The 23606-nt window shown below is 41.2% G+C and overlaps 1 protein-coding gene across 8 annotated transcripts in view; it reads left to right on the plus strand.

Annotated features, from left to right (window-relative positions):
* PHF14 (PHD finger protein 14) overlaps window positions 1-23606 on the plus strand; it is a 228419-nt gene that overhangs the window by 155250 nt on the left and 49563 nt on the right. Inside the window, exon 20 of one of the 8 annotated variants that reach the window (XR_005778875.1) lies at window positions 2986-3061. The exons of the other annotated variants lie outside the window; for them this stretch is intronic. The gene's annotated coding sequence lies outside the window, so the exon portion shown is untranslated. The remainder of the gene's footprint in view (window positions 1-2985; window positions 3062-23606) is intronic. 8 annotated transcript variants of the gene reach the window in all.

Genomic DNA, 23606 nt, shown 5'->3' on the forward strand with positions numbered 1-23606 from the left:
GGATAGGGACTACACCCTGTACCCATGACATGTATATATATTTTTTCTTATTCTGCACAATATTTCATGTTATAGCTGAAGTTTATGCTCCAGAGCAGCATTTCAACCTTGTGACAGAAGGGTAAATCCAATGTCCGCCATATTTGGGGGCCTTGGAGAGCGATCGCTGTTCACCCAGTCTACCCAGCCACATCCCCGCCTCCACCATGTGTTTCCTCCTACACAACAACTAGCAGGGAATTCCTTTCATTTCAATGGCGGGAACAGCCTTAGGGAGTATAGTTTTAAAATATAACACCTTCATATTTTTCCTCGAGACTTTGAAGAAATAACTGGAGAATCCACGTAAAGGTAGAACTTGGAATGAACCTTGGAGTCTGAAGTAACCGAAATTACAAGTTCATTGCTTTGTTTAATGGGGGGGGGCGTAGGAAGCAGTGGTCGAGATGGACTTGGGCAGGTGGTTGCGGGAAATGAGCTGTCGACCCTGGTTTGCAGCTGTCTGATCTCTCTCCTCTACCACTTAAGCATGTTGGGCACCCCTTGAGTGAATAAGAATTGGTATTGAATTCCTGTCACAGGCTTATAATAGAAGGGATTTACTATTAGTTAAAAGGGGTTTCATTGTCATTCAGAATCTAAAATAATTCATCAGTAGATCACGGAATGGAGATATAATCTATAAATCGACTGCAGAGGCGTAAATATTTCATGTGTATACATATACAGTAGTCTGTATGTATATTGTATAGCCCTGGCATAGTCCACACTGCAGTACAGAAAATACCCTTCCATATATATGTTCATGTGTGCATCTGCCTGACCCCGCTACATATGTTACTGGGCTATGTTCACACTTGAGCAGGAGGTTGGGCAATCCCGGAAATGAAGAATAGTGCCGCACATAGCTAATCTTACCAATGGACACACCTTTTGAGCTCTGAAGTAGCCCATTATAAGTCATGGGTGTTCATTGGATGCGGTTGGGATCCATTGTATGAGAAGTCCACACGTCGTCAGTATGAACAGAAGGCACAATATTGGCCCATGTGAACAGGGCCTTTAAAGAGTCACTGCACTTTCACACGATTTCATTTTAATAGAAGATGGTGTAACTAGTAAATTTGTAAATCAGTTAATTTTAAAAAATCTGCCTGCATCCACCTGAAAAAAGCTGGCCACTAGGGGTCTCACTTCCGCCTAATTTAAAGTCCACTGCCTGATGTCAGGCAAGAGCCGTCCCTGGTAACAGAGACATATTAGACGGATCAGAGGAAGTGGGGCGTGTCAGAGCTAGCGGAGATCCTGAGCCTGATACAAGAACTGCTTCTGCGCGGCTTTTGAAGATTATAGGAGCTTTTTCTGTGCCTGTAAGTGTGATTTTCCCCCTCTTTATCTGCTCTGTGTGCTCCAGAGCTGAAAACAAACATAGTGGGAAGTAAGAGAAATACAGTCACAGTAATATAGTGCTGGCAGATTCGACAGAAGGGAAGAAGACCCCTGCTTCTGAGTGAAATGCATCTAGCTGTGCAGCTGAAACTGGTAATCTGGCTGAAAGACATTAGGGAAGCCAAAAAAAAAGACCTATTCCTTCACAGTTATGATTGTACCCAGAAGCACAGCTCAGTAAAAATCTCCTTCCCATCATGCCTAATTCACATGGTGGATTTCAGGTTATCTACTACTTCACTTCCTGTCTAGGTGACCACCATTTGGGTTCATGTAGCTAGACTGATTGAAGGAAGGAAAGCAGTTATATTTGCTGTACTGTAAACTTCCCTTCCATATTGCACAGACTTGTTTTAGGCCCAATCTAGTCATTTTTTTGGAATCGTAAAGAACATTGCTCATTGATGTAAGCAGAATAAAGTAAAAAACATGATGGACAAGTTGTGGTAATGGCTCTGTTCACACTGCTGTCGGCAGAAGCAATAGCAGTGTTCTTCCCGTCTGGATATTTGAAACCTGACACCCCCCCACATTATAAGGCCTCATGCACACGGCCGTTGTTTTGGTCCGCATCCGAGCCGCCGCTTTGGCTGCTCGGACGCGGACCTATTCACTTCAATGGGGCCGCAAAAGATGCGGACAGCACCACATGTGCTGTCCGCATCCATGGCTCCGTTCCGCGGCCCCGCTAAAAAAATATAACATGTCCTTTTCTTGTCCGCGCTTTGCGGACAAGAATAGGCATTTATATTGCTGGCTTCCGTTCCGCAAATTGCGGAAGGCAACGCGGGCGACTTCCGTTTTTTTTGCGGATCCGCGGTTTGCCGACCGCAAAAAAAAAAAACGGCACGGTCGTGTGCATGAGGCCTAAGTCAGTGAAGTCCATCGGTCGTGCAACAGATCTGGCAAAGCGTTGCAGTGGAAGTAAGCATAAAGGGCGTGAGAGGTTCTCTTATGTTCTGGATTGAAATAATCCAAAAGAAATGCCCCACCATCTTCATGCTCTGTCCTATGTACCACCACCAAAAATGATCTGGGGCAGAACTGAGACATAAACAAAGGAGTCTGACAGCAAATGGCAATCTTCAGACATTGAGTATTTACATACTGGGGCACATCTTCAAGGGCTGTGCTATTAAAGCAGAGTTTTCGTTGAAAAGGGGGACCCTGTCATCTACACTTGGGAGTCCCTTTGACCGTATAGGAGCGAGGTAGAAAGGCCACGCCTTTCACCGCACATTAGACACGGTCTCTTCTTAGTCCATGCACTGAGGTCACACGCCTGAAGCTGTGAACAGATACAGTCATGCAGAGCTCTCTGGGATCCCATGCTCCTTGCTAAACCTTTGCACTGCTATCCTGTGGTCCGGTCGCGCTGTGCACCCCAATTGTGTCTTCTCCTGCGCTGCTCCTTTTCAGTCTGCTTCCTTTCTCCTTCTCTGTCTAATTCACTCTCTCCTCCTTTTAGAATCTCCTTAGACTTTAACGTCAACATGTCTCTTCCCTCCTTTTCCCATCTAAACCACATTTCTGCAGGAGGGTCCACATTGAATGCTCTGGGAAGAAAGCCTTTCAGATTGCTGCAGTCCAACGTCAGTCTGCAGCCAACAAGGTACGGCAGGGTCATTTTATCCTCTGTGTGTTATGTATTTAAAAAAAAAAAAAAAAAAGTGGTGTAAAGTTAAAGAGGTTGTCTGGGCTATAGATATTGGTAACCTATTTGCAGGATAAGTCATCAAGGACAGATTGGTGGGGGTCCAACACTTGGCAGTTTCGAGCAGCTGAAGCAACAGAATCTATACAGTGTGCGGAGCAGAAGCAGAAGGCTCCATCTACTGTGTAGTTTGTGGCACAGGCATACTGAAGCTCAGCTCCCATTCATCTGAGTGGCATCTGAGGTGCAGTACCCCAACACGGCCACTAAACAGTGTACGGCGCTGTCTGCTTCCATCTTCACCACCGCAGGTGCCCGAAGCAACTAATCGGTGGGGGTGCCGGATTCCCACCGTTCCCATATGGGTGACCTATCCTGAGGATACGTAGGTCATTAATATCTGTAGCCCAGGGGACCCCTTCAAACCGTTCCAACTTTATCATTGTGCAGATGTAGATGTGTTTGAGATGAAGGGAGACTAGAAATGTGGTGTCTAATGTCCGTCTCTTTTCATGGCTTCTCCAGACGTTATGTTTTCCGCGCAGCTCTTTTCACGCCACATCAGTTGTCTATAGGATCCCAAAAAAGCTTACTGCGCAGTATACATTTTCTTCCTGCATGCCTCCGTGTGGAATAGGGCAGTCTGCCATGATATTTCATACAGTATGCTGACGGAGACCAAAGGAGATTCTTTTGGCCTTGGTTGGGTGAATGGGTTCGTGTAAACAAGTTTGACGTACAGTACAGACCAAAAGTTTGGACACACCTTCTCATTCAAAGAGTTTTCTTTATTTTCATGACTATGAAGGCATCAAAACTATGAATTAACACATGTGGAATTATATACATAACAAACAAGTGTGAAACAACTGAAAATATGTCATATTCTAGGTTCTTCAAAGTAGCCACCTTTTGCTTTGATTACTGCTTTGCACACTCTTGGCATTCTCTTGATGAGCTTCAAGAGGTAGTCCCCTGAAATGGTCTTCCAACAGTCTTGAAGGAGTTCCCAGAGATGCTTAGCACTTGTTGGCCCTTTTGCCTTCACTCTGCAGTCCGGCTCACCCCAAACCATCTCGATTGGGTTCAGGTCCGGTGACTGTGGAGGCCAGGTCATCTGGCGCAGCACCCCATCACTCTCCTTCATGGTCAAATAGCCCTTACTTTCAAAGTTTTCCCAATTTTTCGGCTGACTGACTGACCTTCATTTCTTAAAGTAATGATGGCCACTCGTTTTTCTTTACTTAGCTGCTTTTTTCTTGCCATAATACAAATTCTAACAGTCTATTCAGTAGGACTATCAGCTGTGTATCCACCTGACTTCTCCTCAACGCCACTGATGGTCCCAACCCCATTTATAAGGCAAGAAATCCCACTTATTAAACCTGACAGGGCACACCTGTGAAGTGAAAACCATTTCAGGGGACTACCTCTTGAAGCTCATCAAGAGAATGCCAAGAGTGTGCAAAGCAGTAATCAAAGCAAAAGGTGGCTACTTTGAAGAACCTAGAATATGACATATTTTCAGTTGTTTCACACTTGTTTGTTATGTATATAATTCCACATGTGTTAATTCATAGTTTTGATGCCTTCAGTGTGAATCTACAATTTTCATAGTCATGAAAAATAAAGAAAACTCTTTGAATGAGAAGGTGTGTCCAAACTTTTGGTCTGTACTGTATGCGCTGCGAACTTTTCCGGTGCAGGCGGCGAACGTACATTGCAAACAATGCGAAAGTAGCCTTGCTTTTGCGTAATATTCTGTCTATCTTACAGAGCTCTGCACAGCACTCAGAACCCAAATCACTCCCTCTCCCCTCTCACAGCATTCAGTTTCACAGACTTCCAGCTGCATCCCCCTCCTCCCCCTTTCGTCTACTATTTAGTATATTACCGCAATCAGTGTGCTAGTGATTTATGGGGAAAAAAAACAACACATTTTGACAGTCATTTTCTGGGTGGGCTGTGCCTGTCAGCACAATGCCAACTGATTCCAACGAGCAACTGTCCTCCTGAATGCAGCTCTGGGTGTGAATGGAGTAAGTGCCTATTTGGCATTGGGGGCAGATTTGTTACAGAAATGAAATCCCCTGCATGTGAATATATCCTGATATAAAAAATGAAACTGCAGCTTGATAATGTCTAGCTTACCAACACCTATTTTCAGCCCTTATTCCCCCTCTACTGTATATAGCTAAAAAAAAAATATTTCATTTATTTTAATTTTATTTTTTTGAGAAAGCAAATGGATCTTTTAGGTTCCTATTTTTAGGGGAAAATATTTAGAATTTGTTAAAATTGCAGCCTTTGCAAAGCTTTGGACCCGTTTCCATTTTTGGAAAAAAAATACCTAAAATATCTCCTTTTAATTCGATTTCCAATAATCCAGAAGTTCCTATGGTTTCCAGCCACGGAATTGCTCATCCCTAGTGACCGTGTAACCAATTTCGAATGCGTTTTTTTTTTCTTTTTACATTTTCCAAGATGCAGTATGTAAAGTGGTGATTAAGACGCCGAGCTGATATACATGTAACTTGTCTTCTTGAGTGGTCATCAGAAGAAGTGAATTCGGTGACCTTTAAATCTTTCAGATATTTGTTAGACTCGGTCTGAGAAAGATGGATATTGCACACACCCCCCCCTGACAAAGTTGACGGTGGAAACTGTTAGATTGTAAAAAAAAAAGCAGTCGAGTTTTCAGGTTCATGTCCGCGCCTTTTATCTTTTTTGACAGCGTGCATAGGGATTTAATAGGAGTCATGTTGGTTTTAAGCAGCGTAATATACTTCTTTTTACCCTGCGTGTCAAGCGCTAGATAGACAGTGACTGCGGGGCATGAAATCTGCTTTTTTCACAATTGGTAATATTGCCTGTCACCCCGGAGCCAGAGGTGTTGATCACGGCTGTGACAAGGTTTCTCTTCTGACAGCGCTGCATTTGTTGCGTTCTGGAAAATCAGACCTCTGTTAACGAAAAAAAAAATGGATGCCATCTGGAATAGATTGGGTAACTTAGTTTCTTACATTTGTGTCACAGCAAAAAATGGTGCATTGTAAGACTAAAGAGCTGTCCGTGGACTAAAGATTACTGGACTTAGCGCGGAATCCACAGCTCTGAGCGCCGGTTACGTTGAGTTTTATTACTGTGGTTTATAAGGTGTATTCCTATTTTTGTTAATGGATTGGGGTAGTGCAGCGGGAACGGAAGACGAGAGCGGTTCCCGTCTGGGAAATTTCGAAGGGTCGCTGTGGGAGACACGGTCTTACACATACACACGCCATGCTCATCCAGACCCTGGAGCCATGAGGTGAGGCGTGCTGCTGGGACAGACCTTAGGTTTACATGAGGCCAGGCACACAATTGGTAATTAGAGTCGGACTTTTACATCTGCGGCGCTACCATCCGGCCTCCAGTTTCGTCAGAGAATGCCGCAGCGCGCAGAGGTTTGTTTCCAGCCGATTCCCTGCATATTTGCCGGATGGCGGGCGGACCCCATCATATTTAAAGGGGTTGTCTCATCTCAGACAATTGGGGCATATCACTAGGTGTTGTTTCCTGCACAAGTGGGTACAGCACCTTTTTGTTAGAGGGGCCCCAAAATGTCGAACTACAACAAGACCGTGCAGAGCTCAGATGCAAACAAAGGAGTCCAGCAGCCACTGATGATCTTCAGACATGGAGTAATTACATACCATGGGACCTCATCATGGTTCGTGATTTGAAAGCGGGACCCCAGGGTCAGCCCGTTAGCGGTACAGTAAAGGAGCGACGTTGTGTCTCCTGTGTGTGTGGGGTAGAAAGGACATCACCTCCGCCCCCTTTAGCTGCACACTAAATATACCACCCTCTTGGCTCATGTCCTGGTATAACCTTGACGAAGCAGCGTACAGACTTCAGCCTTCAGCCATGTTCCCTTCTCATTAGCAGCTCTCTGCAGTATTAAACCTGTGCTGCGGCTTCACTGGGCATCGCAGTGTCTTGTGTTTTTCTCCTGTGATACATTGTATTCATGAGGCAGTAATAAAAATTATAAGCAGATTGCAGGTTTTCCCACTGCTGAGAGCAAGTATGTATTTCCCCTGCAGCACCCCCACAGGAGGAATGAAGCATTACATGGTGCCCATTGACATCAGTATGGGATAGGTTTGTCGGGTCCTCCAAAGCAAGAAAGATGCTCTTGGTAGTCAGGAAAATTCTGTTTCAAGGACAGCACCAATGTCCCACCTTCTGGAAGCGTCACGGTCACCAGCGGTTAGACTCTTTCCCTCTGGAAGTAATAGAAACAAAAACGAGATTATGACCAGCGTCTTCTCTTGTGCAAGTGTATTCCCGATCAACAACGTTTCGGCTTAACACGAGCCTTTCTCAAGTCATGGCTTGAGAAATGCTTGTGTTAGGCTACTTTCACACTCGCGGCAGAGGATTCCGGCAGGCAGTTCCGTCAAAACGTATGCCAACAGGATCCTGATCCGTCTTACAAATGCATTGAAATGCAGGATCCGTCTTTCCGGTGTCATCTGGGAAAACGGATCAGGCATTTATTTCTTTAGCGTTTTTTTTCGGTCTGCGCAACTTATCCGGCATTGTAGTGTTTTTAATGCCGGGTCCGGCACTAATACATTCCTATAGAAAAAAATGATACCGTATGCTGCGGTATTGTCTCTGTCCTGAACATTCAAAATGACTGAACTGAAGACATCCTGATGCATCCTGATCGGATCGCTCTCCATTCAGAATGCATGGGGATAAAATTGATCAGTTCTTTTCCGGTATAGAGCCCCTAGGACGGAACTCTGTGCCGGAAAAGAATAACGCTAGTGTGAAAGCGCCCTTAAGCCGAAATGTTGCCTGTTTGCTCTTTGTAGTCAGTCTCTAATGGAGACCTTCCTTGATTAACTCAGAATTCCCCAAAAGCAAATATGAAGATGTTGTTTTTGTTTTTAAACAGGTTATCCCCTGATTAAAGTAAAAATAAAATTCAGACCTCATACAGTACATGACAGTCTCTTTCTAATAAACGCTAGAACCAGCCCCGTACCTCACGTGGATCTCCTCGTTCGATGCTCTAATTGTTCTTCTAGACTTATTTGAATATGGGAGGTTAACTGGCATGTCCTATGTCGACGGGGGTGTCCTTTCTGCTGCCCCTATCAAATCTTAGGACATGTGCCCTTTTTGTTGCACCTCTCTCTCCCTATTACAGCTCAGGGGTGTGTCTTTTCTGCTGCACCTCTCTCCCTCTAACAGCTCATAGGTTGTGTCCTTTTGGCTGGAGCTCTCAGGAGACATGTTCTTTCTCACCTTATCGCAGTTCAGCGGGTGTTTCCTTTTTGTACCTGTCACAGCTTATACATACGACTGTTGGCCGTTGAAGGATGGAACTGAGCATGTGCTTCCACCTCAGCAAGGTAAAGAAAAGAACAAACAGCAGGTGGCGCTATATTGATAGATTTGCATTGAATAACTCAGGGACTTTACAAAAATTTTTAATTACATGTAATTACTAACGTATTCAGAAACTGGAATATTTGAATGTGTGGCACTCTCTGGTATCTTGTGTTCTTAACATAAAATAATTTATGGTAACTATTTTATAGCTTATACAGTATATCAATATATAAAGACAGCTCTATGTATAGTTATACAATATTTATTCATTATTAAATATTTTTTTTTTTTTTTATTCAGTAATGGAGATGCGTTTTTATTGTATTACTTTCTGCTTATATCTGTGTTATTAACTGCAAAAAAAAAAAAAAAGATTGTAAAACATCAATTTTTCTTTGGCTTAGGGTGGGAAGTGAAGAAGAGCCTCGGTAATTTACTGTCGCATGCACCCTTTTAAATTATTCTAAACCTGTAAATCAGTTTTATTGAAATGTTCCCTGCCTCGGGCTGGCTACTTTTTTCCCCTCCTGACAGTTGCCCTTCTGCATTCTGATAAGATATTACCGTCACTGTCTCCTCACCTTTTTGCCTTTGTCGTTAATTTTTACTCTTATCGAATGATGGCTCAGGATTGTTCTACCTTATCCACCTTTTTTATTTTTATTCATTATCTTTTTATTATGATTATTTGTTCAGTTTTTACTCCACATTCGTTTTCAGTCTTTGTCGACGCAGTATTCCTCCCTTATTGAGAATCCTCATCTGTCTTCAAGTATTGTACATTTTTATTTAAATCCAACCCCTCCCCCCCCCCTCTTCTTCATAGGAGGGAAATCCAGCCACGTCAGTCACATCAAGCTACTTTTGGTAAGAACCCAGCCCAGTGTTAAAGGGGTTATCTAACCCCTATAATGACCCCCCCCCCCCCCCAATGTCCAAACACCTCATACTTAGCCTGCTCCCCGTCACCCGCATCACTCGCGATCCCCGTACGGCCGCCGCTGCATCTCCCCACTGCGGGAATCTAAACATCTGGCGACGGGGAGGAAGGGGGCAGCCAATAGCAGGCCGCTTCGGGGACGAGCCTCCCGAGCATCGCAGGTGACTGACAAATTTGGCAACAGTTATATTAAAAATTTTATTTTTATTTTTTTTAACTTATTTAGTGGCTAAACATATTTATTTTGCAGTTGCTTTTTATTTAAAAATTTCAACCGTTTTTCCCTCTACAGCTTTTGATTTCACTGCTTCTGCACACTGAATCCGCTAGAGAGGCGCTCTGACAGCTCGATCTGGTGCCCTTATCTCTGGTCTTCTAGCAGCTCATAAACACAAATGTAAGCTAACTTCTTACCATTTCGATAAGAATTGAGCTTAAAGGGGTTATCCAATATATCCAATATCATAAACTGACCCCCCCCCCCCCCCCATCTGCCGGACCCCTCACAGGCACCGCCACTGCTGCTTCTCCCCGTGCGTGGATGAAAACATTCGGTGTTGGGGGGGCAGCCAATGGCAGATGGGGGCTGGCCTCCCTAGTATCGCAAGTGACGCTAGGGAGGCTCCCCCCCCCCGAGGATGTTTTTATCCACGCATGGGCAGAAGCGGCGGTGCGGGGACCAGGAGCGGTGCAGGGAGTTGGGTAAGTATATTCCCTGTGAGGGGACCGGCATATGGGAGGGGGGGGGCAGTTTATGATATTGGATAACCACTTTAAACAAGTGTTTAGGAGCTGGTAAAAGACCAGAAATAAAGGCTACAGATGGAGTCATCAGAGCATCTTCTTGATGGCTTCACGGAAAAGCAGATTCAGTGAAAGTGGAAACTGTAGAAGAAAATTAAAATTTAATAAAGCCCTATTGAAAATAATTATTTTAGCCTAAAATAAGTAGATGCAATAATAAATAAAAAAATACCCCCAAAGGTGTCCATAGCCTTCCGTTTGCTCTCGAGCCCTGATGTTAGAGTCACTGTACTGTCACACAATTTCATTTAATAGAAAATGGTATAACTACCGGAGCACATTTCTATATCACTTTATTAAGTAAAAAAAAAAATATTATTTTACTATTGAAACTACTTGTTGAACTCGTCAGGCATCTCCAAATTCTGTGTGTAAATGTTTTTTTTCTCCTCCTGTATCCCCCGGAGTTGATCACTGTTGCAGGAAGACAGATAGGCGTTTATTTATTTATTTATAAGGGAATTTTTTTGTTGTAATTTTATTTTGCCGAGTCAGGTTTTATTCTAAGTTATGAGTTACCTAGAGTGCGGCTTGTGAAGGCCGGGTATGTTCACATTTAATCTTTCCCTGCACAGACAGCCTGAAGACTGCTCTGATTTGTGCCTCGTCAGCCTCTCTGCAGCAGAGTGCGAATGTCTTCAGCTCCACTTGAGCATCAGCAATTCTGCATTTTAACCCCGTCGGTCCCTTCTTCAGGCCTCTTTCAAGCAAGTCCCCTGTTTCAAACAAAAATATCACATAGACATGTGAAAAACAATAGCAATGCAGCAGCAAATGTGTTAAGACGTAAGACTTATCTTGTGGACTGCCAGAAAAAAAAATATATATACAGGGTGGGCCATTTATATGGATACACCTTAATAAAATGGGAATGGTTGGTGATATTAACTTCCTGTTTGTGGCACATTAGTATATGTGAGGGGGGAAACTTTTCAAGATGGGTGCTGACCATGGCGGCCATTTTGAAGTCAGCCATTTTGAATCCAACTTTTGTTTTTTCAATAGGAAGAGGGTCATGTGACACATCAAACTTATTGGGAATTTCACAAGAAAAACAATGGTGTGCTTGGTTTTAATGTAACTTTATTCTTTCATGAGTTATTTACAAGTTTCTGACCACTTATAAAATGTGTTCAATGTGCTGCCCATTGTGTAGTTTCAGGTGCTGCACATCTCGTATCTTCACAGCATAGACAATTGCCTTCAGATGATACGAGATATGCAGCACCTGAAACTACGGATACTGGAAGCCTGTGCTAGCATTTCTCCTGCGGTGTTTCTATCAGTGTGTGAAGAGTGGGAGAAGAGGGTTGCATTGACAATCCAACACAATGGGCAGCACATTGAACACATTTTATAAGTGGTCAGAAACTTGTAAATAACTCATGAAAGAATAAAGTTACGTTAAAACCAAGCACACCATTGTTTTTCTTGTGAAATTCCCAAAAAGTTTGATGTGTCACATGACCCTCTTCCTATTGAAAAAACAAAAGTTGGATTCAAAATGGCTGACTTCAAAATGGCCGCCATGGTCACCACCCATCTTGAAAAGTTTCCCCCCTCACATATACTAATGTGCCACAAACAGGAAGTTAATATCACCAACCATTCCCATTTTATTAAGGTGTATCCATATAAATGGCCCACCCTGTATATGTAATAATAATAAATTAAGTCACATTAAAACTTTCAGTCCAGCGCATGCAATTAGCTAATTAGCTGCAAGTAGTCATCTGGGAGGAGTCATTTCTGTGAATAGTCACAGTTTCGGGCTCTAATTGACCCCATTGTGGCGTGATTGACATCCTCTAGGAGGTCTTACTACAAGCTCTGCTGCTACCTCTTCCGGCGCATGTGCCAGTTCGCTACACTGCGCATACACTGGAAAAAGGAATTAACGGCACATGTCCAAGATTTCAGAAGTGCTTCTCCTTGGCGTTTGTCCTGCAACCCAGGCACTGTGGCTGTTTAAAGGAATGCCCCACCCCGATGACTACTTGCGGATAACTTGAATTTTCCTATACACTGGATTAAGTTAGTTTTTTTTTAAAGGGGTTTTCCATGATGGATGGCCTATCGTCAGAATAGATCACTAATTTCAGATCGTTGGGGGTTCTACACCCCATACCCCCAACAATCGGCTGTAGCGGGCATCCACTGACTCCAGAAGCTATACAGAGGACTGAGGTGGCAGCAAAAGACCGCATCCACGGTGTAGTGCTGGTGCGGGGTACTGCAGCCCCAGAGAATGGGAGCTGAGCCGCCGGCACCAGAACAGCCGGTCTCTGGGGGTGCTGGGTGTCGGACCTTCAACAATCTGATATTAATTTGCTATCCTTTCTTCTAGAAACAGCGGCATTACTGCCCGTGGGTTGTGTCAAGTGCGTGGAACTCCATTGCCTTACCAGGCGCACCCTAAGTAGATGAGTGGCGCCCCTGTCTAACTGCGAGCGGCCATGTTTTTTTTCTTACCTCTGCACTGTTGGCCCCCGCAGTATGCTACAGCACATTCAACTGAGTCCTATTTACATGATTATAAAATACGTTCTATCACTTAATAGGAATATGAAACGTTATTAAGTTTTGCCCGTAGGAGTTAATTGGAAATGAAGGTTGTCACAAAGTAAAATATCCTTCTTTATCGGAATGTAATTTGCGGCGGGCGCCTCTTTATCTTCCATAGACTCTATATATAAAGGTTTGCTTATTAGGGAAAATAATTACCGTCTTCATGCGGCTTCCTCCGAAATGAAAACATCATTTCTTCTTTTAATAAAACTGTTTGTTCGATTTGTCATTAAACTTCTCACTTTTTGCAGTTATTTTTGCAGAGGAACACTTTAAAAGAGACATTATCGCTGTGCCCCCCCCCCCCCCCCCCCTTACTAAGCATCGCACCCCCCCTCTCTGTGTGTGGTAGCTGCAGGACAGTCTGCTTGTGGTATAGTTTACAATCTCTGCTCGTACTGAATAGGTGCTTACACTGCAACCTGTATGAGGAAGAAGAGCTGCAGTGAAAAGCATGGGGGAGGGGCGGTGGCAGACTGATGTTACTCCTTAAAAGGGTTCTCTGAGCTACAGATATTGATGAACTAAACTCAAGACAGGTCAACAATGTCATATCGGTGGAGTCCAACACACAACACCCCCACCGATCAGCTGTTTCGGCAGCCAAAGTATACAGTACGGAGCCTGAAGCAAACAATTCCATACACTGTGTAGTGTCTTCACCGAGATACTGAAGCTCAGTGCCCATTACAGCGAATTGGAGCTGAGCACTGGAAATTAAGGCCTCTTTCACACTTGCGTTGTCCGGATCCGGCGTGTACTCCACTTGCCGGAATTACACGCCGGATCCGGAAAAACGCAAGTGTACTGAAAGCATTTGAAGACGGAACCGTCTTCCAAATGCGTTCAGTGTTACTATGGCACCCAGGACGCTATTAAAGTCCTGGTTGCCATAGTAGGAGCGGGGGAGCGGTATACTTACAGTCTGTGCGGCTCCCGGGGCGCTCCAGAATGACGTCAGAGCGCCCCATGCGCATGGATGACGTGATCCATGCGATCACATGATCCATGAGCTTGGGGCGCCCTGACGTCACTCTGAAGCGCCCCGGGAGCCGCACAGACGGTAAGTATACTGCTCCCCCGCTCCCCACTACACTTTACCATGGCTGCCAGGACTTTAGCGTCCCGGCAGCCATGGTAACCATTCTGAAAAAGCTAAATGTCGGCTCCGGCAATGCGCCGAAACAACGTTTAGCTTAAGGCCGGATCCGGATCAATGCCTTTCAATGGGCATTAATTCCGGATCCGGCCTTGCGGCAAGTGTTCCGGATTTTTGGCCGGAGCAAAAAGCGCAGCATGCTGCGGTATTTTCTCCGGCCAAAAAACGTTCCGTTCCGGAACTGAAGACATCCTGATGCATCCTGAACGGATTTCTCTCCATTCAGAATGCATTAGGATAATCCTGATCAGGATTCTTCCGGCATAGAGCCCCGACGACGGAACTCTATGCCGGAAGAAAAGAACGCAGGTGTGAAAGAGCCCTAAACAGTGTACAGAGCCGTGTACTAACTCTCCATACAATATGTACTGTCCAGCACCACCACTGCCCAAAACAGCTTGTCCGTGGGGGAGCCAGGAGTCAATCCTCCACCAATCTATTACAGATCTAATAGGACACCAATATGTAGTTATATTCTTGTACATAGGAGGCAGTATTATAGTAGTTATATTCTTGTCCATAGGAGCAGTATTATAGTAGTTATATTCTTGTACATAGGAGCAGTATTATAGTAGTTATATTCTTGTACATAGGAGCAGTATTATAGTAGTTATATTCTTGTACATAGGAGCAGTATTATAGTAGTTATATTCTTGTACATAGGAGGCAGTATTATAGTAGTTATATTCTTGTACATAGGAGGCAGTATTATAGCAGTTATATTCTTGTACATAGGAGGCAGTATTATAGTAGTTATATTCTTGTACATAGCAGCAGTATTATAGTAGTTATATTCCTGTACATAGGAGCAGTATTATAGTAGTTATATTCTTGTCCATAGGAGGAAGTATTATAGTAGTTATATTCTTGTACATAGCAGCAGTATTATAGTAGTTATATTCCTGTACATAGGAGCAGTATTATAGTAGTTATATTCTTGTACATAGGAGCAGAATTATAGTATTTATATTCCTGTACATATGAGCAGAATTATAGTATTTATATTCCTGTACATAGGAGGCAGTATTATAGTAGTTATAGTCTTGTACATAGGAGCAGTATTATAGTAGTTATATTCCTGTACATTGGAGCAGTATTATAGTAGTTATATTCTTGTACATAGGAGGCAGTATTATAGTAGTTATATTCCTGTACATAGGAGGCAGTATTATAGTAGTTATATTCTTGTACATAGGAGGCAGTATTATAGTAGTTATATTCTTGTACATAGGAGCAGTATTATAGTAGTTATATTCTTGTACATAGGAGGCAGTATTATAGTAGTTATATTCTTGTACATAGGTGGCAGTATTATAGCAGTTATATTCTTGTACATAGGAGGCAGTATTATAGTAGTTATATTCTTGTACATAGGTGGCAGTATTATAGCAGTTATATTCTTGTACATAGGAGGCAGTATTATAGTAGTTATATTCTTGTACATAGCAGCAGTATTATAGTAGTTATATTCTTGTACATAGGAGCAGTATTATAGTAGTTATATTCTTGTACATAGGAGCAGTATTATAGTAGTTATATTCCTGTACATAGGAGCAGTATTATAGTAGTTATATTCTTGTCCATAGGAGGAAGTATTATAGTAGTTATATTCTTGTACATAGGAGCAGAATTATAGTATTTATATTCCTGTACATATGAGCAGAATTATAGTATTTATATTCCTGTACATAGGAGGCAGTATTATAGTAGTTATAGTCTTGTACATAGGAGCAGTATTATAGTAGTTATATTCCTGTACATTGGAGCAGTATTATAGTAGTTATATTCTTGTACATAGGAGGCAGTATTATAGTAGTTATATTCTTGTACATAGGAGCAGTATTATAGTAGTTATATTCCTGTACATAGGAGCAGTATTATAGTAGTTATATTCTTGTACATAGGAGGCAGTATTATAGTAGTTATATTCTTGTACATAGGAGCAGTATTATAGTAGTTATATTCCTGTACATTGGAGCAGTATTATAGTAGTTATATTCTTGTACATAGGAGGCAGTATTATAGTAGTTATATTCTTGTACATAGGAGCAGTATTATAGTAGTTATATTCTTGTACATAGGAGGCAGTATTATAGTAGTTATATTCTTGTACATAGGAGGCAGTATTATAGTAGTTATATTCTTGTACATAGGAGCAGTATTATAGTAGTTATATTCTTGTACATAGGAGCAGTATTATAGTAGTTATATTCTTGTACATAGGAGGCAGTATTATAGTAGTTATATTCTTGTACATAGGAGCAGTATTATAGTAGTTATATTCTTGTACATAGGAGGCAGTATTATAGTAGTTATATTCTTGTACAAAGGAGGCAGTATTATAGTAGTTATATTCTTGTACATAGGAGCAGTATTATAGTAGTTATATTCTTCTATATAGGAGCACTATTATAGTAGTTATATTCTTGTCCATAGGAGGAAGTATTATAGTAGTTATATTCCTGTACATAGGAGGCAGTATTATAGTAGTTATATTCTTGTACATAGGAGCAGTATTATAGTAGTTATATTCTTGTACATAGGAGGCAGTATTATAGTAGTTATATTCTTGTACATAGGAGCAGTATTATAGTAGTTATATTCTTGTACATAGGGGGCAGTATTATAGTAGTTATATTCTTGTACATAGGGGGCAGTATTATAGTAGTTATATTCTTGTACATAGGAGGCAGTATTATAGTAGTTATATTCTTGTATATAGGAGCAGTAATATAGTAGTTATAGTCTTGTACATAGGAGCAGTATTATATTAGTTATATTCTTGTACATAGGAGTAGTATTATAGTAGTTATATTCTTGTACATAAGAGCAGTATTATAGTAGTTATATTCTTGTACATAGGAGCAGTATTATAGTAGTTATATTCTTGTACATAGGGGCAGTATTATAGTAGTTATATTCTTGTACATAGGAGCAGTATTATAGTAGTTATATTCTTGTACATAGGAGGCAGTATTATAGTAGTTATTTTCTTGTACATAGGAGGCAGTATTATAGTAGTTATTTTCTTGTACGTAGGAAACAGTACTCTTCTCTCATAGCAAGTTACTGTATCACATGAATTTTTTTATGCTTTATTTTTCCTTGATGGACAATGGCAATATTTTATGGTGTTTATTTTTATATCTTCATCAGCGTGGCATTTTCTGTGTGCTGCTCAGCACCAGCCATCATTTAAAAGCTATTAAATACAATTAAAATAAGTTCACATTTTTAGAATTCTGTTGTCATGGCAACAGTTAAACTTCTTTTTTTTTTTCCCTTTAACTGCTTGATGTTTTTGTTTTCTGCTCCTTTTTTTTTTCCAGGTAGAAGACCCTTCTTTTAGTTGTCATTTTCATTTTCAATGTATCCTCCCTTCTGAATTTAGTCCTTGAGGTGAAGACATTGCCCTTCTAGATTTAAGTGTTGATTTAGGTAGAAAGAAACTTGCCTCTGAAGTGTAATTTCTAAAGTTATTCATATTCTCTGTTTCTTATCATCGTATTATATTTGCCTCCTACACATCCAACACATTGATAATGTCCTTTTAATCATCAGTTTAACATGTCTTTCCATTGTCCATGGACTCTGCACAGGAGTGGAGATTTGTCTGCAGTTCACGGTTACTTCTGTGCCAGTCCATCTCTTGTTGTTTAGACCTGTGTCATTTTCCATTGTAACTTTCGTATCATATTCTTGACAGTAGCAAGTTTGCTATAACTAATCCTTTTTTATATCGTATCACTGCAAGTATAGTATATGTTCATCTTTCCCCAAAATGGTTCAAAAAGGACCCGTCTGCTCTCCTGAAATGTAAACTCTTGTATTCCTTGCAAAATAACGATGCTGGAGCGTTTTTTTTAAACCTTGTACAATTCCTTTATTACTCATCCTGGAAAAATTGGCAATTGGGTGTTACCATCCCCTTGTCAGTGGTGCTTGACCCTATACGCTGGTATTGTCCAGTGAGGACGGCCATATTTATGGTAACACCTAGCAGTTTACTTGTACATTTCCAGGAGGAGTAATATAATAACAGCAAATTTCTAAGAAGAGATTCGATGTAAGCTTTTATTAAAACACCTTTTAGCTGACAGGACCATGGTAAACCTGTGTTTTTAAGAAAATAATTTTAATGCATTTTTTTGGGGGTTTTGTTTTTATTTATATTTTTTTGCAAATCTTTCATGTGAAAAGTTTGTCCGCTCCGATACCGTACCAGACACTTTACTCAACGCCACGTACGTAACAGAACACAAACATCCAGCAGAGCGATTCATTGTTGTCGCCATAGAGACCGTCCTTCGTGCCCTAAGATAGATTGTATTTTGACACTATCTTGATACTTTTTTTTTTTTTTTTTGCCGGAACGGTTCACACACAGTAATCTTCTGATACGTTCTCGACTCCTCTTGTGTTTTAAAAAAAAAGTCGTCCAAACTGTGCAAAAAGTACTCAAAATAGAGATCTCGAGAAAGATTAAAGTAGGCGCTCATTAATCTGTTTCAGAGCTATTAAGCATTCAGCTTGCAGCACGAGCGTGTAAGGTGCAGACTTCTCCCATCAGTAATTCACAGCTGCAGAGCAGCGCTCTGTTTTATGGGTAAAAATGTGCCATGTTCTAAAGTAGACTGCTATTAGTCATAAGTACTCTACAAGCAGCTTAAAAGGATTAGGGACATTGGCAAGTGCCTTGTGAGGCATTAAATTAATTCCATTAATGTGGTAAAGGCGAAAGGAGACGCACACATTTTTAACTCCGTCTGTACAGTGTAGTGTGACCACCGATCAGCCTCACGTCTGTACTGTCTGACAAGTGACACTTCATTTCCTCTGATAAGGGAGCACCTGCCCCTATGAACTGTATTCCATGCCAGGATTAAGGAATAAAGTCAACACAGATACGTGTATAGTATTAATACTGATTGTTTCATTTCTCTCCTGTTCCTATACTTTACTCTGTACCAGCTTGAGTGAGAGTGGGGGAATTCATGTGTCACCTATCTCCAATGCATTTCATGAAAGGGTTGGTATCAGGTTTTTACCACACAGTTTTAATAAAAAAAATCCTCTGTTATACGGCTTCTGTTAGATAAATATATAATTACTATATTTCAAGAAGATAACTAATTTGTACAAGATACCGCCTCCTATGTACAGAAATATAACTACTATAATACTGCTCCTTTGTACAGAAATATAACTACTATAATACTGCTCCTATGTACAAAAATATAACTACTATAATACTGCTCCTATGTACAAGAATATAACTACTATAATACTGCTCCTATGTACAAGAATATAACTACTATAATACTGCCTCCTATGTACAAGAATATAACTACTATAATACTGCCTCCTATGTACAAGAATATAACTACTATAATACTGCTCCTATGTACAAGAATATAACTACTATAATACTGCCTCCTATGTACAAGAATATAACTACTATAATACTGCTCCTATGTACAAGAATATAACTACTATAATACTGCTCCTATGTACAAGAATATAACTACTATAATACTGCTTCATATGTACAAGAATATAACTACTATAATACTGCTCCTATGTACAAGAATATAACTACTATAATACTGCCTCCTATGTACAAGAATATAACTACTATAATACTGCTTCTATGTACAAGAATATAACTACTATAATACTGCTCCTATGTACAAGAATATAACTACTATAATACTGCTTCATATGTACAAGAATATAACTACTATAATACTGCTCCTATGTACAAGAATATAACTACTATAATACTGCTCCTATGTACAAGAATATAACTACTATAATACTGCTCCTATGTACAAGAATATAACTACTATAATACTGTTCATATGTACAAGAATATAACTACTATAATACTTCCTCCTATGTACAAGAATATAACTACTATAATACTGCTCCTATGTACAAGAATATAACCACTATAATACTGCTCCTATGTACAAGAATATAAATACTATAATACTGCTCCTATGTACAAGAATATAACTACTATAATACTTCCTCCTATGTACAAGAATATAACTACTATAATACTGCCTCCTATGTACAGGAATATAACTACTATAATACTGCTCCTATGTACAGGAATATAACTACTATAATACTGCTCCTATGTACAAGAATATAACTACTATAATACTGCTCCTATGTACAAGAATATAACTACTATAATACTTCCTCCTATGTACAAGAATATAACTACTATAATACTTCCTCCTATGTACAAGAATATAACTACTATAATACTTCCTCCTATGTACAAGAATATAACTACTATAATACTGCCTCCTATGTACAGGAATATAACTACTATAATAGTGCCCCTATGGATAAAGTGTTTACAGTTTTTAGGGGCATTTTTTTTTTTAATTGCTATCTGCGGACATTACTATAATTGGTAGATTTACTGTTACGTAGTTGTACTTTTATGCTTTGGCTGGACGTAGGTAGCAGGCAGGCTGTACGCTCCCGTATAACATTTTCCCCTTTAGCTTTGATCGGATTCTCTTCTCTGTGACATAATTTGCCTCATATAAACAGATTAGCTTTACAAGCTCCGCTATTAGTCGCAGTGGCTTTCTGTATTGACCCAGGATAGAGCATAATTTAGTTAGCCTAATTAAGTTAATTAATTGTCACACACTGATGAATGAAGTATTAAGAGGAAATTAAAAGCAAATAGAAAATCAACATCTGTTTATTTTCCCATCATATTGTGCAGGATTTTCTTAAGTTAGAGCAAATTAGAGTAGAGGAGGAAGTCATTAAAATTTTTTAACTAAGAATTCCCAGGGTGATCACGTTTCTTCCACCAGCCTGATTTCATTTTGATAACTTTTTGTGGTGCTGCTCGTAGCCTTTATTTTATATATATATATCCATTTTGTGTGTGAACCAATTTGCAACTTCTAAGGAGCCACCAAATAAAGCATAAGCTGCTTCACCTGGAGCACTTAAACCAAAATCGGCAACCTTTTAGGACACAGGCCTTTCGGAAGCTGTATAGAGCAAATAAAAACCATCACCACCTTTTTTAAACCAGTTTTTCAGTGCCATTCCTACCCCCAGGGGGTGTCAAAGCACTGGTTTATAAGGTGGTGATGATGTTTGTGTGTTGCCTACAGCTTGAGAAGGGCCCATGTGCCGATACATGGCAGGTTTTTTTTTTGTTTTGTTTTTCCCTGTTTGTTAATGGACTTCTAATGAAGCAGCTTCCTGTATTGTTTTTGTGGCATTTTTTGACTATAGCTGTATATTATCTACGTCTACCGCGTCTGCAGTCTTTTAATTGGAACGTAATGTAGTGTTAAAAATTACAGGTGTACATAACACCTTAAATGGGTTGTCCAGGATTTTAATATTGACAGCCTATCCTCAGGTTAGGCCATCTACACTCACCTAAAGAATTATTAGGAACACCTGTTCTATTTCTCATTAATGCAATTATCTAGTCAACCAATCACATGGCAGTTGCTTCAATGCATTTAGAGGGGTGGTCCTGGTCAAGACAATCTCCTGAACTCCAAACTAAATGTCAGAATGGGAAAGAAAGGTGATTTAAGCAATTTTGAGCATGGCATGGTTGTTGGTGCCAGACGGGCCGGTCTGAGTATTTCACAATCTGCTCAGTTACTGGGATTTTCACGCACAACCATTTCTAGGGTTTTCAAAGAATGGTGTGAAAAAGGAAACAAAAATGCCTTGTGGATGCTAGAGGTCAGAGGAGAATGGGCCGACTGATTCAAGCTGATAGAAGAGCAACGTTGACTGAAATAACCACTCGTTACAACCGAGATATGCAGCAAAGCATTTGTGAAGCCACAACACGCACAACCTTGAGGCGGATGGGCTACAACAGCAGAAGACCCCACCGGGTACCACTCATCTCCACTACAAATAGGAAAACGAGGCTACAATTTGCACGAGCTCACCAAAATTGGACTGTTGAAGACTGGAAAAATGTTGCCTGGTTTGATGAGTCTCGGTTTCTGTTGAGACATTCAAATGGTAGAGTCCGAATTGGGCGTAAACAGAATGAGAACATGTATCCATCCTCTGATGGCTACTTCCAGCAGGATAATGCACCATGTCACAAAGCTCGAATCATTTCACATTGGTTTCTTGAACATGACAATGAGTTCACTGTACTAAAATGGCCCCCACAGTCCCTAGATCTCAACCCAATAGAGCATCTTTGGGATGTGGTGGAACGGGAGCTTCGTGCCCTGGATGTGCATCCCTCAAATCTCCATCAACTGCAAGATGCTATCCTATCAATATGGGCCAACATTTCTAAAGAATGCTATCAGCACCTTGTTGAATCAATGCCACGTAGAATTAAGGCAGTTCTGAAGGCAAAAGGGGGTCCAATACCGTATTAGTATGGTGTTCCTAATAATTCTTTAGGTGAGTGTATATCTTATAGGTGGGGTCCGACGCCCCGCAGCCCCGCGGATCGACTGTTCTTCAGTAAGTCCAAAGTCAGAAGACGGCACCAAACCTACTCAGCTTGTGGATGTAGCTGGTTACTACTGTGCTTGAATTGGTGCGGCCTCTTTACAGTGGGTGAAGCTTCGTAGTTGTGGAACCAGTTCCAGCAGCAGAGCAACCCCGAAGCAGGGGATTTGTGGGGCTCAAGGTGTCGAACACCTGCTGATGAAATATCGGTGGCTTATTTTGCTAAATGTACATCAGTAGTAAAATTTGGCAGAACTTTTTTAAGGCTGCAGCAGAAATTATAATCTCTTTGTGACTGGGAAGGAATGATCACTACCACAGTCATTCCGCCTTCATTTAGATTACACAGAGATGTGCTGCAGATAGTCATACATCTTTCATCCTGAAAAAATATGCAAATCAGCCTCCAAACGAGCGATCCCTTGTTTATCGACTGATCAGCTGGACGATTATACCGGCCAGATAGAAGATATCAGCGCTCCTATGAACACTTGTTGCCAGTAATTGTCCCGATTATCGTGCTGCAGCATATCCCCTGAAACCGAAGAGTTATACTTACCTGCTCCCCGCCGCTCCGGTCCTTCGCACTGCCCCCGCTGTTTACACCTGGCAGTGCGTGGCCATGGTCATACACCACTCCAGCCAATGACTGGCTTACACGGTGATGTGGCCACAAGCAGCGTGTCACTGCTGAAGCCGGTCATGGACTGGAGCCGTGCAAGTGACCATGGCCATAAACTGCCAGGTGTAAACAGCGCAGGAACCGGCGGATGGAGGCAGCGGGGGCAGCGCAGAGGACCAGAGCGGAGTGGAGGAGGTAAGTATGAATCTTCTATTTCAGAGGCCATGCTGCACGAACTTGTTAAATATTATTTTTACCAGAAAAGTGGCGACATTTCCTTCCATCCTGCCTCCTATTCATAAATCAGTGCTTTCCTTCACTGCAGAGGACAGCGCTCACTGGTTATTACCATCTCCTGCCCTGCAGTAACCAGTAATCACTTTACCTTGCTAGTAGAGAAGGCGCTTATTGGTTAACGCTTGAATGACCAGGCCTCAAAAGGCCTTAATGACCAGACACTTATTTGTGATTTAGCGCGCGTGGTGGCTCAAACGGTTGTAACTTGTTGGACTACCAAAATAATTCTTGCAAC

This window comes from Bufo bufo, chromosome 5, assembly GCF_905171765.1.
Source record: "Bufo bufo chromosome 5, aBufBuf1.1, whole genome shotgun sequence".
Lineage (NCBI taxonomy): Eukaryota > Metazoa > Chordata > Amphibia > Anura > Bufonidae > Bufo > Bufo bufo.